Genomic DNA, 15,695 nt, shown 5'->3' on the forward strand with positions numbered 1-15,695 from the left:
TCTTTGTGAAAATTGAGTTGCCTATGTTGTTTGTGTATGGCTGAATTTTTAAATATTGCTAATTGAAACCATTTTTTTTGGTTCTCTCCCTTGTCCCAGCTCTCCCTGTGCCCTTCCAGACAGCTGTTCAAGTGTCTGAAAGATTGTCAGCCTAATTTGAACATACACTTCTTCTGGAATGAAAGAAATTGAGGGTTTGGTTAAGAAAAAGAAGGAAGCATATGTCAGGTATAGAGAGGATCGAGTGAATCCTTAGAAGAGTATAAAGGAAGTAGGAGTATACTCAAGAAGGAAATCAGGAGGGCAAAAAGAGGACACGACATAGCTTTGACAAATAGAATTAAGGAAAATCCAAAGGGTTTTCATAAATACATTAAGGACAAAAGGGTAAATAGGGAGAGATTAGGGCCCCTCAAAGATCAGCAAGGCGGCCTTTGTGTGGAGCCACAGAAAATGGGGGAGATACTAAATGAGTATTTTGCATCAGTGTTTACTGTGGAAAAGGATATGGAAGATATAGACTGTAGGGAAATAGATGGTGAAATCTTGCAAAATGTCCATATTATAGAGGCGGAAGTGTTAGATGTCTTGAAATGGGTAAAGGTGGATAAATCCCCAGGACCTGATCAGGTGTACCGTAGAACTCTTTGGGAAGCTAGAGAAATGATTGCTGGGCCTCTTGCTGAAATATTTGTATCTTCAATAGTCACAGGTGAGGTGCCGGAAGACAGGAGGTTGGCAAACGTGGTGCCACTGTTTAAGAAGGGTGGTAAGGACAAGCCAGGGAACTATAGACCAGTGAGCCTGACATCGGTGGTGGGCAAGTTGTTGGAGGAATCCTAAGGGACAGGATGTACATGTATTTGGAAAGACAAGGGCTGATTAGGGAAAGTCAACATGGCTTTGTGCGTGGGAAATCATGCCTCACAATCTTGATTGAGTTTTTTGAAGAAGTAACAAAGAGGATTGATGAGGGCAGAGCAGTAGATGTGATCTATATGGACTTCAGTAAGGCGTTCAACAAGGTTCCCCATGGGAGACTGATTAGCAAGGTTAGATCTCATGGAATATAAGGAGAACTAGCAATTTGGATACATAACTTGCTCAACGGTAGAAGACAGAGGGTTGTGGTGGAGGGTTGTTTCTCAGACTGGAGGCTTGTGACCAGTGGAGTGCCACAAAGATCAGTGCTGATTCCTCTATTTTTGTTATTTACATAAATGATTTGGATGCGAGCATAAGAGGTACACTTAGTAAGTTTGCAGATGACACCAAAATTGGAGGTGTATTGGATAGTGAAGAGGGGTACCTCAGATTACAACAGGATCTGGACCAGATGGGCCAATGGGCTGAGAAGTGGCAGATGGAGTTTAATTCAGATAAATGCGAGGTGCTGCATTTTGGGAAAGCAAATCTTAGCAGGACTTATACACTTAATGGTAAGATCCTAGGGAGTGTTGCTGAACAAACAGACCTTGGATTGCAGGTTCATAGCTCCTTGAAAGTGGAGTCGCAGGTAGATAGGATAGAGAAGAAGGCATTTGGTATGCTTTCTTTTATTGGTCAGAGTATTGAATACAGGAATTGGGAAGTCATGTTGCAGCTGTACAGGACTTTGGTTAGGCCACTGTTGGAATATTGTGCAATTCTGGTCTCTTTTCTATCGGAAAGATATTGTGAAACTTGAAAGGGTTCAGAAAAGATTTACAAGGATGTTGCCAGTGTTGGAGGATTTGAGCTACAGGGAGAGGGGAAAGATATAAAAGAGACATAAGGGGCAACTTTTTCACACAGAGGGTGGTACGTCTATGGAATGAGCTGCCATAGGAAGTGGTGGAGGCTGGTACAATTGCAACATTTAAGAGGCATTTGGATGGGTATATGAATAGGAAGAGTTTGGAGGGATATGGGCAAGGTGCTGGCAGGTGGGACTAGATTGGGTTGGGATATCTGGTCGGCATGGACGAGTTGGACCGAAGGGTCTATTTCTATGCTGTACATATCTATGACTCCATGACTCAAGGAAGAGCATAAATACATAATTTTTTTAAAAAATTCCTCACACAGGAGGATTAGGCTAGCCTCTTGGTTTCCATTTCACTGCTGTAACCTACACCCACTGCATGGACAATTCTGCACCAGGTCAGTGGTAGGCAAATACAGAAAGTGATTTGAGGTTTGTACTCCCACTTGCCTGTTGCTTTCCACTGGCTGGTTTCAACAACATCATCTGTACCTTCCCACCAAACACACACAGGAGAAAAATATGGCACCTGCTCTGTTTCCCACCATTTTCACTGCAAGAAAAGTGTCTCCAATCTTTGGATAACAGTTCAAAGGAGCTTGGAGTGGATGTATGTGCAAAAATTTAAGAGTTTTGCCAAATATGCCCTACTGGGAAAATCCTTTAATACAAGCAACATAAGTACCCTTTACTCCCCACCAGAATATATTTCAGTTTTAGAGGAGCACATGGCAACTCCATCTTCTGATGTTGAGTGCTCTTTGATGGTAGAAATGTGGCTTTCAAAAGTTAGCTGCAGCATTGCATCCTCACTTTTACAGAATACACACACCAGCTGACAACAGTGTTCCTTTGAAATAAGACAGCCTTACCATAAATGAAAACCTGAAATAAAATGCCATCCACTTTAAATAAATTTGTATTCTGTTCTTTCCCTGCTTCCTGGATTTTTAAGAGCTATGCAGGAACTATCTATACAATTACAGGCACATACATAACTTCAGAAAAACTATATAATATCTTCATTTTGCAAAAATGTCTGCTCAGAAACTATTCCTTTTGCCTTTTCACTTTCGGTATAAACACAAATTTCATGGAAACACAAACACATGTTTCCACACATCTCTGTTTCTAGTGTTCTGGACAGGGAAAAAAGAAACATAGCAAGATTTTCCCTTTCCTCCCCATTTCTCGGTTGTCCACCAAATGAGGTGTTTCAGGGGGAATGTTTTAAAACATTTTGCTGTGATTTTCAGTAATAGACACAAAGCAGAATGTCAGGGAAATTTAAATGAGAATAAAGGATAATGTTTCTTTACCCAGGCCCCAAAATGTAAACACAAAGAGCACACTCACTCTCTCATGCACACAGACACACACATGGAAACATAGATTCCAGTTACAAAGCATGACTTTAGGTCTTGGAGTTATGGAGTTATACATAACTCCAGACCCTTTGGTCCAACTTGTCCATGCCAACCTGATAAATCTAGTCCCGTTTGCCAACATTTGGCCCATATCCCTCTGACGACTTCCTATTCAAATACCCATCCAGATGCCTTTTAAATGTTGTAGGTTTAGCCCAGGTGGTGTGAGAGTTTGTGGGTTTATAGTGAATGTCCGCCTGGAGACAGTGGCTGGAGATGGAAATGGAGAGGTCAAGAAAGGGGAGGGAGGTGTCCAAGATGGACCAAGTGAATTTGAGGGCAGGGTGGAAGTTGTAGGTGAAATTAATGAACTGCTCCAGTTCAGCCTGGGTGCAGGATGCTGCACTGATGCAGTCATTGATGTAACAGTGGAAGAGTTGGAGCACAGTGTCTGTGTAGGTACTGAAGAGGGACTGTTCGACATAGCTGACAAAGAGGCAGGTGTAGCTAAAGCCCATCCAAATGCCCACGGCCACCCCTTGGATTTGGAGGAAATTGGAGGAGTTCCAAATCTACAAACCAATAGACACTCACAAGTATATGGACTTCACCTCCTCCCACCCAGTATCCTGCAAGAACTCCATCCCGTTCTCCCAATTCCTCTGCCTCCTCTGCATCCACTCGGACGAGGATTCCACTCCCAAGCATCCCAGATGTTAAGCTATTTTGAACAAAGTGCTTTCCCCCCTCTTCGTTCCAGACAGCCCTCCACAACCCTGTCTCCATTCCTTGCTCCACTATTGTAACTGCTCCCCCATCACCAAACGCAATAAAGACAGGGTCCCCCTTGTCCAGAGTTACCACCATTCTCTGCATCGAACACATCATCCTTAAACACTTTCTCCAACTCCGACTAGACAACACCACCAAGAATATCTTCCCCTCCCCAACCCTCTCACCTTTTGTAAAGATCATTCCCTTTGCCAATCCTTAGTTCATGCCACTCTCCCCACCAACCACCCCACCCCCCACCCCAAACGCAAGGGTACCTTCCTCTGCAACAGGAAAAGATACAAAACCTGCCGGCATTCCACCTCCTCATCTCCATCCAGGGCCCCAAACAGTGCTTGCAGGTGAGACAGAGGTTCACCTGCCTCTCCTCCAACCTAGTTTAATGTATCTGGTGTTCCCGATGTGGTCTTCTCTACATCGGAGAGACTAAGCGTATAGTAAGGGAACATTTTGCCGAACATCTCAGCCGGGCCCGCAAGGGCAGATCTGACCTCCCAGTCACCGTCCATTTTAATTACCCCTCCCACTCCCTTTCCGACATGACCATCCTTAGCCTCCTCCATTGCCACAACGAATCAGACCACAAATTGGAAGAACGACACTTCAACCTCCACCTGAGCAGCCTTCAGTTTAGAGGACTCAATACTGCGTTTTCCAATTTTATATGACCTCCCTTCCCATTCCCTGACTCCCTATCCAGCTACTCCACTTCCCATTCCTCTGGCCGACCCTTCCTTCCAGCTCCCAACTGGATTCATTCCTTCCATTGGCCAACCAGGTCGTACCCTCCAGATGACTTCACCTATCCCCACCTCACCATCCTGTCCTCCCACCCCATTTGGCTGCAGCTCCCCCTACACCCAGCCCCAGTCCTGAAGAAGGGTTAAACCCAAAACATTGACTTCTCGACCTCCTGATGCTGCCTGGTTTGCTGTATTCTTCCAGCCTCCTGCTTGTCCATGACTTCCTTTAGCAACTCATTCCATACGCACATCATCCTCTGCATGAAAAAAATTGCCTTTTAGGACCCTTTTATATCTTTTCCCTCTCACCCTAAACCTATGCCCTCTACTTTTGGAATCCCCCACACTGTGGAAAAAAAAACCTTTGTCTATTTATCCTATCCATGCCCCTCATGATTTTATAAACCTCTATAAGGTCACCCCTCTGCCTCTGACGCTCCAGGGAAAATATCCCCAACCTACTCAGCCTCTCCCTATAGCTCAAACCCTCCAACCCTGTCAACCTCCTTGTTCTGTTCTGAACCCTTTCACGTTTCACAACATCTTTCCTATAGGAAAGAAATCAGAATTGCATACAGTATTCCAAAAGAGGCCGAATCATAATCATGTACAGCCGCAACATGACCTCCCAACTCCTATAGTCAATGCACTGACCAATAAAAGTTTGCATACCAAACACTTTCTTCACTATCCTATCTACCTGCATCTCCACTTTCAAGGAATATGAACCTGCACTTCAAGATGCATTTGTTCAGTTGCAGTGCTTCGAACCTTAACATCCATTAACAAAAAAGACAAAACTGAACAAATGAATCTCTCTCTCTCTCTCTTTCTCTCTCTCTCTCTCTCTCTCTCCTACTATTGGGCTAACTGGTTGTTCAAGGAGCGTTCCAGTTTTCCAAAGAAGTTCTGAAAAAGAGCCATACTGGACTCAAAAAATTAATTCTGTTTTTCTCTCTCTACAGAGGCTGCCAAGCCAGTTGAGTTTCTTTGGCATTCTCTGTGTTTGTTCCATTCTGTTTGCTGTTCCCTTTGTTCTGTTGGTTTGCGGTCTGACTTTACTCTGGCTGGTTCTTGGAATAAAATAAACCTTGATATCTGTGGACAGTTTTGATCATGGCAACTCTGTGATCATTACTTCTATTGTTCACACAAAGGATTCAAAATAAGAAGCCATTGCAACACAATGGGGAGTGAATGGTGACTGTTCACACCTGATTTTGATAAACTACTTTCTCAGCATATCCATGATTTGGAGATACGGGTGTTGGACTGGGGTTTACAAAGTTCGGATGCTGCTTGAACTGCTGTGCTTTTCCAGCACCACTCTACTCCAGAACCTGGTTTCCAGCATCTGCAGTCATTGTTTTTACAAAGTTAAAAATCACACAACACCAGGTTATAGTTCAATAAATTTATTTGGAAGCACTAGCCTTCAGAGTGCTGCCTGATGAACCACCTGATGAAGGAGCAGCACTCCAAAAGCTCGTGCTTCCAAACAAATTTATTGGACTATAACCTGGTGTTGTGTGATTTTTAACTCAGCATATCCCTTTGTTAAGGATTGAGCCTGCAGATACAGAGCCTAGGGTGTGGGGTTAGGGAGTATTGACAATGATTTTCAGTCAATAGAAAGGATTGGATTACAAATGGTTTTGGATTTTGTTTTTTTTAAGGGAAGGCATTCACAATTTCAGAATTTTCCTAAGATCTAGGTTAAATCTTTGCGCAGAAATCGCAAAATGTCAGCTGACCCTCGGAAGTTTTTTTTTGCAGCACACTGTCCACTTTTTAAAGTTAATTTCAAGAAGTCTACCATGCATAAAAGTTAGGAATATGATATCTGTAAAGTACATGAGAAAAATAACTTCATGCTAACTGAACCAACCTTAAATTGAAATCTTTATCATAAGGTGAATGATATAGTCTAGGCTGCATGTTGAGGCAGATTGATCAAACTCACAGTCTATTACTGCAAATGGAAATTGAAATTACAGTTTCCTAGAGGAGGATTTAGATAGCAACCACAATACTATAGTTACATGCTGTGAGTCATCTGTTTGTTTCATGGTCCTATTTAAAATTAAACATTTTCTGTTGACATTTGAATGCTATCAGACACTTAAAATAGTGCAAGAAATGTAAGATGCTGTAAATAGTAAATTATAGAAATAACTGAAAGCATTAAACCTGATGTATAAGAAGTGATCTGAGTAACTCAGAATGTAAACATGATAAAACTTGTTTTTTTAATAATTGTCTTTGAATGGCTTGCAGCAGCCAAAGTCCTGGGTAGAAAGTTGAACCATTTTTCCATCTCCCTTATTGAGAGGACAATTTGCAGATACCTGACCCAAATTTCAAAAGCTGAGGATGAGCAGATAACATTTTTCCCACAGTAAAGTTACACAGGTGATTTACTTTCAAAATTCAGGAGAAAGTGAGGACTGCAGATGCTGGAGAGTCAGAGTCGAAAAGTGTGGTGCTGGAAAAAGCACAGCAAGTCAGGCAGCATAGGAGGAGCAGGAGAGTTGATGTTTCAGGCATAAGCCCTTCATCCCCTGAATTTTATGTAACTTCTAGAATTACATAAAGTCTGGAGGAACTTCCCAGTCAGGACAATAGGATGAAACACGTTTCATGAAGGGAATTTTAGAATAAAAGACAAGCACACTTGCTAAATAGACTACAATAGTGTCAGTATTCCATGAAGGTCAACAAAGTCTGGCATTTTAACATAAACTTTACATTCAGATACTGCAACAGGACACCTGCAGTCAGATACTCATCTGAAACACCCACAGTTAAACACTTCAATGTGGCATATACTTCCTGACAAAATAATACCTTCTCATCCCTTACCTTTCTGGTAGCATGAACTAGAGCAATAGTGAATCAGCAGCCCATTGTACACTGGCTTGATTATCTTCTACAGTGAAACCGAAATTGGGGAGAAAGTAAGTTGGCTACTGCTCTGTATTTTTCACACCAAACTTCAAAACAAACTTCACGCTTCAGTATCTTCTGACTTGTTCAACAATATCATGATGCACATAGAAATTAAAAGACTTGTGTATAACATTCATTTATCATGATTACACTAATTCCTCTCACATTCTAGGCATCTTACAATAGCACATTCCCAGTTCATCGGAAATATAATCATCTGAGACCTGCTAATATAAAATAAAAGCTTTGCTGTTAGCATGGCTACCACATGTCAGATATGATACAACAGGCATCACCCTTCATTTTGCTAGTCACTGATTGTTACAGAGTCTGACAGTTACCTCTGATTATCTTGAGAAAACATGAAGTAGATTCAACTATAGGAACTTGCCAATTGTGACAAGTGATCGTAAATGAAGATTGCCATGAAGACATAGCAACCATGCTCCTTTATCTAACATGTCAAACCACCCAGTATCCACAATGGGCAGACCTCAGAACCCACGCTGAAGTGAAGTAATTCACTACATTTAATTTTCTTTCACCTATTATAAAATCAAACACTAGAATTCATTGTACAAATTCAAAGAGCATTGAATTGAATTGAATTTATTGTCACATGTACTGAGGCACAGTGAAAAGCCAGTGAATACAGGCAGATCACAGAGTTAAGTAGCATAGATAGTAGATAATAGGTATACAGTAGCAAAAGTAAAAACACATGTAAAGGTGAATGTTAAAGGTTTTATGAGTCCATTGTGAATATAGAACCACTTGGAGTTATTAGTCAGACTGTTAAAGGACCTTGAAAGGTTGTGAAATCTGTCAAAAAGCACAAATCCATTAATGTTAACCTTCAGGCTTATGTCCACAGACAGAGTGAAACAGCAAGCAATGATTTTTTAACACTCCCTTTTAGCCAAACATTTAAAGGACAGGGTTGTAAATGCCTTTGAAGCTGCATAGTTGCTTTAGCATTCACATTCTACACTATCGAGAGTTCCTTTTGTCAGCTTTCATGATAGTTCCAATCAAAACATTCAGATATTCTTTGAACAATCTCAAAGATTATGTTACCTCCCTAAAAGAGCCCTTTCCCTCTCCCAAATCCAGAGAGGTTTTCTTTCCCTATCCAAAAGGGTATTCCCATCTCTATAAATACCTCTGAAAAATCCAGTCTGCTCCTACCATGCTTAATCTGCACACACTCTGTTCCTAACTCCTGGCAAATGAAACTCACTCATGACTGGATATAGCTGCAGTTTTCTTTATAAGCAGTTGCCTCTATAAACCATTAATGTGCAAAAAAAATGAGCAATCCATGCTCAGGCGTAGAACTTCTGGATTTCAACCTCCATGCCATTTTTACAATTACGGAGTGACTTACCATGATTGTGAAAATTCAGGTCTTTATATTAATTCACTGTTCACTATTAAATAATTTGCTAGGTCACTGTATAAATCATAGAACTATGTTTGAAATTCTTCATAACATGTTTTAAAAAGTAGCTTTTATTGACATAAATTCACACACAAACACTTAAGGATTTTATATATGTAGTATCTTATGGCAGCCACAAAATGTTGCAAAAATGAGAGAAGCAATGGGTCACTCATGCAGGCGTTGCTGGCTTTTTTCATTCAGTTGTGGGAATGTGGGTGTCACTGTTTCTACATCACACAGTCATCTCGAATGCAGCATCTGTTGGACAGCAACAGATGGTCAGTGTTTAAGGGAGATGCTCAGTCATTCATGCAGGCCCCGATTCTCTGCATCTTCGTGCGTGATCTTTGAGATGGTGTGATGAAGAGACCATTCTCTTGGAATGTGTGTTTGCAGAGAAAGTCTGAGAGAGACGCGGTGGCTTTTGGTGATGTTGGACCATGTGCTGTGCAGGCTGTTCCTTGGGATGCACACCGAGACAAAAAATCACCTGTGTCTGCAGAACCATCAACATGGTGAAAGACACTTTTTGGGGCCCTGAAATCCTTTGGTCTTCTTCTATGATTGAATGTTGCAGATTGGCACAACCAAAATCTAAGCTCCCACGCTTGAGGGACACACTAATGATGGGTGCAGCAGCCATCAAACATTCTGGAGGAACTGCCACCACTTAAGACCGTTCTGCCAAGCTACCCCCAGGATCTGTTAACTTACAGAACACCTCTAAGCTTGAATTGGAATGTAGATAATTTCTTGTCACAGTTACCAAGTGTTCCAATGTGGGATATGGAGACATCTATGAGTGGAATGCTCAAATGACAAATGTGATTTTGTAAATTGTATTTTCCGTAATGTCTGACTCAGACTGTTTTGTAAAGTTGTGACCCCACCCCCCATCACCAAACCATCATCTCCCAGACCATACAGAACCTCATTATCTCAGGAGATCTCCCACCCACAGCTTCCAACCTCATAGCCCGGTTCTACCTCCTTCCCAAGATCCACAAGCCTGACCACCTTGGGCGACCCATTGTCTCAGCATGCTCCTGCCCCACCGAACTCATCTCTACCTACCTCGACACTGTCCTATCCCCCCTAGTCCAGGAACTCCCCACATACGTTCAAGACACCACCCATGCCCTCTATCTCCTCCAAGACTTCCGTTTCCCCGGCCACCAATGCCTCATCTTCACCATGGATATCCAATCCCTCTACACCTCTATTTGCCATGACCAGGGCCTCCAAGCCCTCAGTTTCTTCCTCTCCCGATGTCCCCAACAGTACCCTTCCACCGACAGTCTCATTCGTTTGGCCGAACTGGTCCTCACCCTTAACAATTTCTCCTTCGAATCCTCCCACTTCCTCCAGACCAAAGGGGTAGCCATGGGCACCTGTATGAGCCCCTAGTCTCTTGGTTGGCTACGTAGGACAGTCCACCTTCCGTAATTACACTGGCACCACTCCCCATCTCTTCCTCCGCTACATTGATGACTGCATTGGCGCCACCTCATGCTCCCGCAAGGAGGTTGAACAATTCATCAACTTCACCAACACATTCCACCCTGACCTTAAATTTACCTGGACCATCTCTGACACCTCCCTCCCCTTCCTGGACCTCTCCATCTCCATTAATGACGACTGACTTGACACCGACATTTTTTACAAACCCACCGACTCCCACAGCTACCTGGATTACACCTCTTCCTACCCTACCTCCTGCAAAAATGTCATCCCGTATTCCCAATTCCTCCGCCTCCGCTGTATCTGCTCCCAGGAGGACCAGTTCCACCACAGAACACACTAGATGGCCTCCTTCTTTAGAGACTGCAATTTCCCTTCCCACGTGGTTAAAGATGCCCTCCAACGCATCTCGTCCACATCCCGCACCTCTGCCCTCAAACCCCACCCCTCCAACTGTAACCAGGACTGAACGCCCCTGTTCACCTTCCACTCTACCAACCTTCGCATAAACCAAATCATCCGCCAACATCTCCACCACCTCCAAATGGACCCCACCACCAGGGATATATTTCCCTCCCCACCCCTTTCCGCCTTCCGCAAAGACCGTTCCCTCTGTGACTACGTGGTCAGGTCCACGCCCCCCAACAACCAACCCTCCCATCCTGGCACCTTCCCCTGCCACCGCAGGAACTGCAAAACCTGTGCCCACACCACCTCCCTCACCTCCATCCAAGGCCCTAAAGGAGCCTTCCACATCCATCAAAGTTTTACTTGCACATCCACCAATATCATTTATTGTATCTGTTGCTCCCAATGTGGTCTCCTCTACATTGGAGAGACTGGACACTTCCTAGCAGGGCGCTTTAGGGAACATCTCTGGGATACCCGCACCAATCAACCACACCGCCCTGTGGCCCAACATTTCAACTCCCCCTCCCACTCTGCCGAGGACATGGAGGTCCTGGGCCTCCTCCTCCGCTGCTCCCTCACCACCCGACGCCTGGAGGAAGAAGCCTCATCTTCCGCCTAAGAACACTTCAACCCCAGGGCATCAATGTGGACTTCACCAGTTTCCTCATTTCCCCTTCCCCCACCTCACCCCAGTTCCAACATTCCAGCTCAGCACCGTCCCCATGACCTGTCCTACAGGCCTATCTTCCTTTCCACCTATCCACTCCACCATCCTCTCTGACCTATCACCTCCATCCCCACCCCCATTCACCTGTTGTACTCTATGCTACTTTCTTCCCAACCCCCACCCTCCTCTCATTTATCTCTCCACCCTTCAGGCACTCTGCCTCTATTCCTGTTGAAGGGATTTTGCCCAAAACGTCGAGTTTCCTGCTCCTCAGATGCTGCCTGAACTGCTGTGCTTTTCCAGCACCACTCGACTCCAAAATCTGGTTTCCAGCATCTGCAGTCCTTGTTTTTACCTATTTATGAATAAAAGTCTATTTTCGAAAAGAAAAGGATTCTGCAGTACATGGCTTTAATACTGTCAATAACCAGTTCCAACCCCACTCCGCTGCTAATCTCCTGAGAATTGCTCAGTTTGGAGGTTTTTCAGATCCAGTCCTTTGTGGCCACGCTTGTAATTCCCAGCTGCACCAGCAGAGTATGTTGTGTTTGTAGCTGTAGATTTGTGTTTGTTTTGGTTTGGGTTCGGGAGTCGAAGGTTTTCTGTTTCATGGCCTCTGTCCCTCCTCTCTTGGATCTCTTCCAGCAGAGTAGGTTGTCCCAGGTTTAGCCATTCTGGGAGGGAGGGTGAAGGGTCACACTCAGGCAGGTGGAAATGGTGGAAGGTGCTGAGGAGGTTACGATCCACGTTCCTCAGGTAAAGACAAGCCAAGGTAAGGGAAGGGAAGTCAAAGGCAGTCCGTGCACAGCGGTAGTGCTCTGTTTGCACTTCCCACGGTTTCCATCATTGTCCGCGGGAGCTTTCAAGGAAATGAAGTGTTTGTTTTGGGGAAGAAAATGCTTTTTTTTTGTTATTGGAAATGTAAGTTTGCAGTTTGTAGGCTGGCGTGGGGAAGGTTTTGGTTTAATTCGGCGGGTTGTGGGTTTCGGGTGGACGGATCGAGCCGGGTTCCCCCGCCGGGAATCTGAAATCATTCCCAACCCCCCCACCCCCAGCACCACCAACCTTCCTCACTGTCGGGAGGGCACTGTGAACAGGGCCCGGGGGGGAGCAGCCAGTCACCGGCTGTGAGAAAGTTTTATTGGGTTTTTCTTGTGTTTTTTAAAAAGTGATTCTCTTCCCTTTGTTGCACACACACAGACATAGAGAGAGAGAGAGAGAGAGCCGGCAGCCTGTACCTGACTGGGACAGATCCCCCACCCACCCCGTGTAGAGTTTTAAAGACAGCATTCGCTCCGTTTGAGGACTTTTAGAAAAATGACTGGGTGTTCAGTCAATGGGCACCAGTCACTAATGTGTCTGTAAAAACGATTTTCTTTCTCTCTCTCTCTTCCCCCCCCCCCCCCCTACTGGAGGGAATACTCACTATTGTATCTGGGATTGGGAGCAGATTGCAGTTTTAGGGACATGCGATCTGTCTGCAGTTAGAAATTAATCAATGATCGTTCCGTAATGGCTCAGTTTTTCAGAGTATTATACGATTTAATTTTATTCACATACTGTTTGCTGAAACTGTGGTAGGTGAGGGACCTTGTTTTGTAACTTGATGTGTAGGTAAGTGCAATGTGCTCTGAAATATTCCTGCTCTGGTGGAGAGGGAATGAATTAGATGCGTGGTTTTCTCTGGATTTTGAGAGATGCGGATAAGGGAGTTTTGCCTGACAAGGTGAATTACAGCCTGTTTTTCTCAATATCCAGACACGCTGGCATTTGTGAAATACTGAGTGTTTTTCTCTCTATTCAGGGTGACTCCCTTGACCGAGCCATACCCTGTGTGTCCCATTGTTGTATGAAGCTACTAATTTAATAATGCAATGCTTCAAATGTTTTGTGATCTGGCAACTGGGCAAACAGTTTACTCTGCTAGTGACCTGTTGTTTTTTGAGGTGGTTAATGATCTTTTGATTTATAGTGTGGCCCCCCTCTTTTAAAACCTTGTAAAAGGTGCTGCTGTGTGGCTTTTTTTTAAGTGTTCTCACTTGTTGTATAATTCTCACTGGACCTCTGGCAGTGCATTTTATCCTGCTCTACAAATCAGCTTGTGCTGAATAACTGAGCCATACAAACCAAGATGGTCCAAATTTGATCCTTTGATCAGCCAACTCTGGACAAACAAGGCCTAAAGGAGTCTGTCCATAGACCTCAGAGTTATGGAGATATCAGCTAGACTGTCACCTTCTGATGGATAATTCTGAATACTTCTGAATGTAGCTGTAGACTGAGCACAGGATCAGGTTGACTGTGTTACTACTGTAGTCGAATAGCCAAGCTTGACTTTTGTGTAATAGAGGAGAAGAAAAAGAAAGAAATGGCACCTTTGTTGACCACCAGATTTCCCAAAATATCTTACACCAAATGAAGTACTTTTTAAAGTGTAGTCAGTACTAGGGAGTGTGGTGGCCATTTTGTACATACAAAGGTCCATAAACTGCACCATGATGGCACGCTATACATCATTCTTCTGCGGGGCGTTAAAAGCTCCAAGCAAAAGGAAGAGGAAGAAGATTGGCAAGGAAAAGGTTTTGTGCTGGCGTTGCATATTCCTGTCTATAACAGAAAGCTGTAGCATCTATCCAGTGTGTCTGCAACAATTGAGAACAGCTGTACCACTTCAGACAGATTTTTGTATAACTGGCACCAAGCGTGCACACAACAGGTAACTTGTCTGCGCATGGGACTAATTGGCGAAATTTGAACAGATCTGGTTAGTTCAGTGAAATTATAAAAAGTCAACCAGCCATTCAATGGGCAAGCTGTTTGATACATAGTGTCTGCAGAATTATTACAGGTTCTAGGTAGGGTCATTCACCATTAATGACATTTTAACATTCCTTAACTCTTGTTTTCCTTGTTCATCACTGCTGATCACTTTCAATTGCAAGTTTATTGAAGGTCCTACCTACTGCATTGATCATTGAAATAAGCACAGTCCAGTCATTTGGCAGATTCACAATTTCATCTGGTTATGAAGGTGTTGAATGGAAACAGGAGGGGGAATTTAGCCCACGGTGTCTGTTTCATGCTGTGGATTATGAGTTACAAATTGAGAAACAGGAAGACTTGGAAGAGAAAGACTGTTAAAGCGAAAGAATGATAAATGCACCTGAAATCTTAATTGTATTGTATTGAGTGGGCAGTGACAGATGTGGATCTGGAAGGGTTGGGTCATTTATGATGTTTCACATAATTAAGGACATTTGGTGCACGTCACAAGAACCTGCCAGAACAACATTTTTTCCACAGGAGTCATATATTTGACAAAGAAAGATCCGACACTCTGCAGTTTTGCATTTGTTGAGGACGTTTTTATCTTGTAGGTGTAACCATATTGCATACATAAGCTAATCCATGTGTTCCTATGGGCATTTTTAAGGATTAATATAAAGAAAGCTCGATCAGTTGGCGTGAAATCAGCCAGTTGTAGCAACAAGCGAAACAGATAAATATCAGCATGGACTGTCATGCCCTGAAAGTGGCATAGAAACTGTTGTGAAAACACATGTGACACTCTGTTGTGACGGGAGGATTCCCTGGTGGATTTTACCAGTCAGTGTGAAATAAATTAGTTCCTTGACCCAGCCTCCCATCATAAAATGTCTGTGTCTACATTGTGCTCTACACTGATAACCCTGGGGATATGGCCATTGGGAAAATCATGGGCACATATGGAGTCTTCTTGATCGTTGCAGCAGTCTGTGTTATTGTTCCTTTTTTTTTGCTGACTCGCGTGTTTTATGAGGCCTGAGTGGAATATTCCAGTTCTTCCTGCATCAGTTCAAACTCTTGGTGATTCTGTATCGTATTACGGGTGATGGACAAGCCCATTGTCATTCAACCTGGCAAAGAAAGGGAATTGTGAGAAAGGGTCACCGCACAGGGCTCCAAGCAGCTGGTGTTGGAGGAATGTTAGATGAAGGCTGAGATAGTCTGTCCTTTCTCATAGGCCGTACAAGGGTTTTGGGTGGATGCAGTACTAAGAACATTGATCTGAAACTGAGACAAGCCTGCTTACAAATATTAATGATTATTAGAGGTGAAGACAGGAAGTGGCTTATAA

General features: G+C 43.6%; 1 protein-coding gene across 2 annotated transcripts in view; it reads left to right on the forward strand.

The window, feature by feature from the left end:
• Window positions 1-12,200: 12,200 nt before the first annotated feature.
• LOC122562605 (uncharacterized) overlaps window positions 12,201-15,695 on the forward strand; it is a 238,931-nt gene continuing 235,436 nt past the window's right edge. The window contains exon 1 of one of the 2 annotated variants that reach the window (XM_043715586.2): window positions 12,201-12,334. The gene's annotated coding sequence lies outside the window, so the exon portion shown is untranslated. Of the gene's footprint in view, window positions 12,351-15,695 lie in introns of both variants that reach the window. The other variant, XM_043715585.2, reaches the window with a different exon arrangement.

This window comes from Chiloscyllium plagiosum, unplaced genomic scaffold, assembly GCF_037043375.1.
Source record: "Chiloscyllium plagiosum isolate Xiang-an unplaced genomic scaffold, Cpla_swu_hap1 HiC_scaffold_24, whole genome shotgun sequence".
In the NCBI taxonomy this organism is placed as follows: domain Eukaryota; kingdom Metazoa; phylum Chordata; class Chondrichthyes; order Orectolobiformes; family Hemiscylliidae; genus Chiloscyllium; species Chiloscyllium plagiosum.